At 47.3% G+C, this 3746-nt stretch overlaps 1 long non-coding RNA gene across 1 annotated transcript; it reads right to left on the bottom strand.

The window, feature by feature from the left end:
* Positions 1-841: 841 nt before the first annotated feature.
* Positions 842-3153, bottom strand: LOC128330661 (uncharacterized). Its single transcript, XR_008310197.1, has 2 exons — positions 3021-3153; positions 842-1931 (listed from the first exon to the last, which is right to left on the bottom strand). It is a non-coding gene; the product is annotated as an uncharacterized LOC128330661 (long non-coding RNA).
* Positions 3154-3746: the final 593 nt, after the last annotated feature.

The raw sequence follows: 3746 nt of genomic DNA on the forward strand, positions 1-3746 counted from the left end.
GGTGGTGGTGAGCAGCACCTTTAAAAGCAGGTCCTTACCCGTGTGACCATCGCTCCAGGCAGCTTCCTGCTGCAGTGGTGCTTCCCCCAGCAGCCCACGTGCGGCAACAGTAAGCTCCATTACTCACCTGACCTCCGTGCATTCGTGGAGGCCATCTGTGTGGTCAGCATGGTGTTGCTGACCATGCAAACAGACTCTGTGCTTGCGCAGAGGCCAGGTGAGTGATGGAGCCGCGCCACCACTATGCGCAGCCTGCTGGGGGAAGCAGCAGAAAGCGGCCTGGAGCAGTGGTCACATGGGTAAGGACTTTTTAAAGGTGCCACTCGCAGCCTGCGCCACCTTAAACTGCTAGACTAGTCCACAGTTCAGCTGAACCAGACTGAACTGGTTCATTGGACCGTGGACCAAATGGTCCATGTACACCCCTACATGAGAAGGTGAAAGAGGAGTGGACACAAAGGTGTTACACAGTAAAACACATCCAAAAATGAATGTGAGTCTCCATTCTAACATAGCTGAATACATGCAGCCAGCATTACCGCAGCATCCACATAACCACTGGTCTTTAGTGGTAATCTGATTTTCAGTATTGTCCTGCCAAAGATGAAGAAAAACTGCCTGCACTCTTGCAGCTGATCAGCAATCTAGACAAGTGGAAAGATTTTCCTCACAATATGGTAAGATAATGTAGATTACAAGCTTCTGAAATGGTTACCCCTTAGCAAATTAGTCATCTTTTATTCATGTTTACTGGTAAACAGATACAAAGCAAGTATGTGTATGATTCTCTCTCATTTTTGTGCAAATAAACATTCCAACAGAGTAAAATACAAATGGTGAATCAAAGTCTAACAATCTGGATATTTATTTTTCTTTTGTTGAACACATTGAAGTATTTGCCTAATAGATCGAGCCATTGTTCTCACAATACCTTATCTAAAGAGCATTTTCATACATAAGGTACTATAATTCATTGTATCACATGGGTGTATCCCACTAACAGAGAACACTGTTCCTGCATTTCGATATATTAAGCCTTTCTATGTAAATATTACTGTGAGGCACACTTTGTACAGAGATTGTTTTTAATCCAAGGTACTTCTGTAGGCATTTGTTAGCTAGAATATGAAATGTGCAGCTGAGTTTATGCCAGATCATGCTAATGCACCTGGTTTTGCCCTCTAATATTTTTTCTGCAGATACATTTTTAAACAATAGAACCTCCCAGGTACAGTAAGTTATAAATGTGCTCATTGCTAATGTATCCCCTTGACATTGCTTGTACATCATTAGTTTTTGTACTTAACCTATTTTTTTCTTTCTTTTTTTAATGGGAGAACAAAAATCTAACTTATGGAAGGGCAAATACATTCTTCAATAGCAGCATTGAGTATTTATATTGCACTATTCATTCGCAAAGCACTTTGCCAACATTAGCTGGTTTAATACAGCAATTAAAGATTCCATGCCCTAATATAATTTGAGGGGGAAGAAACAAGAGCTGAATGAATTGTACATTTGTTATCCTTTTAGAATTGTAAATTAACATTTAAATGGTCACACTGTTTGCAAGATGATATTCTCCCTCCCCATTTCAATTCTTTTCAACTTGTTGTTTCTAAGGAAACAGGTTTGAACAATAAAGTGATACATATTTATATGAAATGTAAACTTAAAGGGCCCATTGAGACAGGTTAGGAGGAGAGTTGCAAGAGTTGTCCTGGGATCAAGGCCCAGCAAGAGGGCCAGAGATCACTGTCTGTTCAGTGGTTGAAGTCAATGAACTGCATTTTCATCGGAGTTCTCATAAAGTTTAGTTGTCCTTGAGGAAGGCCTTTGGACGAAACATGTTGAGCTCATCAGATGGGAACAAACATCCTGAGATGTGGTCTCTTTTTGTTGGTGCATAGTGGGATGCTCCCTGTTTTTTTCTATGTGTGTTGTAATCACAAAAAATAAAGGTGGAGGGGTGAAATATGAATGCTCAGTAAACTCAACTTGCATGCACTGGCAAGGTTACAACAAGAAATTATTGAAAAATAGAGGGAAACTAGCTGACCCCGCACAGAGCATCTGTGCAGTTGTGTACTGAGCCTGTGACATCCCCCGCAGCTCGCTCTCCCCCCTGCTGCTCACTCGCTCTCCTCCCCACCGCTTGCTCACTCACTCTCCCCCCGCCTCTCGCTCACTTGCTCCCACCCTGCAGCTCTCCCCATTGGGCGGGCCAAGGCCAGGCCATCCCACCACCGCCTCCCACCTTCTCCTCCTGGCTGGTAGGGCTTTGCCTGCTGTCTTCCAACCTCCTCACTGCCACTATCATTTCTCCCCGCCACCGCCTCCTCTTCATGGCTGGCGGGGCTTTGCCTGCCGGCCCTCCACCTCTGCATCCTGACTGCTGCCATTATTTCTCTCCACTTCAATGCTGGAACTCTTGCACGCTCTAGAGCATCTGCATGTTAGTACTTGATTGCTCCCCTCACCTCAGAGATCTCCCCACCCTCACCTGAGCTGCACTCCTGCTCCTCCTCCATCCCATTGCTTCCATCCTCCTCACCCTTCTTGGTCGTGGCTGCAGCATTGCTGCTGCCTATTGGCCAAACTGCAGCCCCCTATCCACAGAAACCTCCCCACCCTCACCCGAGCCCTGCTCCTGCTCCTCCCTTCAGGAACAGCAGCAGTGGTTGACTGGGCCGTTCCTCGCTGCTGCCACCACGATGGCCGCTTGTTCCCCTCAGGCCGCTGACAGGCCCAGGCCCAGGCCCATCCCTTGCCTGCCTGCCTCCCTCTTACAATGGCCTCAGTAGCCCCAAACAGTAGCAGTGGTTGCCTGGACCCTTCCTTGCTGCCAGTGCCGCCATGGCCTGCTGACAGGCTGCTGACAGGCTCAGGCTCATCCCTTGCCCTTCCTTCTGTCTCTCTTCCCCCTCCCTTCTTTTTCTCTTTCTCTCTCCTCCACTCGCTCTTCCCCACTCTTTCTTCCCCCTCCCTTCATGTTTTTTCTCCCTCCCTCCCTGAGTTACCAGATTTTGCTCATTTACACAACAGCATCCTCCCTCTCCTGAAGGGGCTCTTTCCTCCCTCAGGACCTGTCTTTTTGCAGACCCCTGCCTGCTATCCTTTTATATCCAGAACATCTTCCGACCAGTAACAGCTGCATTCCAACTGACCTTAACCATCACAGGCCCTTCCTCCTTATCTGCATAGGGAATCCCCACTGCCCAATCACCATGGTGCTTCTGCTCTCACAGGCTCCTTCTCCCTATCTGCATATGGAATCCCCACTGCCCAATCAGGTGCTTCTGCTTGCATACTCTGCATATGGAATCCCCACTGCCCAATCAGGTGCTTCTGCTTGCAAACTAAGCCAATTGCCATGTCTCCACGCATGGCCCGTCTTGGAGAACATCCAATCGCCTCCTTCCTACCACGTCGCCACGCATGGCCTGACTTGGAGAAATAATAATATAGATTTCCAAATAAAGCAAGTGCTGAAGGCCCAAACATGCCAGCTAATAGGATATGCATGGAACCAGTTTGGCTGGTTCAGCTTCGGGGTCAGCCAAACTGGGCCAAACCAGTTCACAGGCCAGCTAGAGTATACTTATAAAGAGGGTATACTTTTTCAAGTAAAGGGGGTATCCCTATGCTTGACTATCAAGCAGAAAGTTGCCGGTTTGAATCCCCGCTGGTACTATATTGAGCAGCAGTAATATAGGAAGATGCTGAAAGGCATAATCTCATACTGC

Source organism: Hemicordylus capensis, chromosome 6 (genome assembly GCF_027244095.1).
Source record: "Hemicordylus capensis ecotype Gifberg chromosome 6, rHemCap1.1.pri, whole genome shotgun sequence".
Classification (NCBI taxonomy): domain Eukaryota; kingdom Metazoa; phylum Chordata; class Lepidosauria; order Squamata; family Cordylidae; genus Hemicordylus; species Hemicordylus capensis.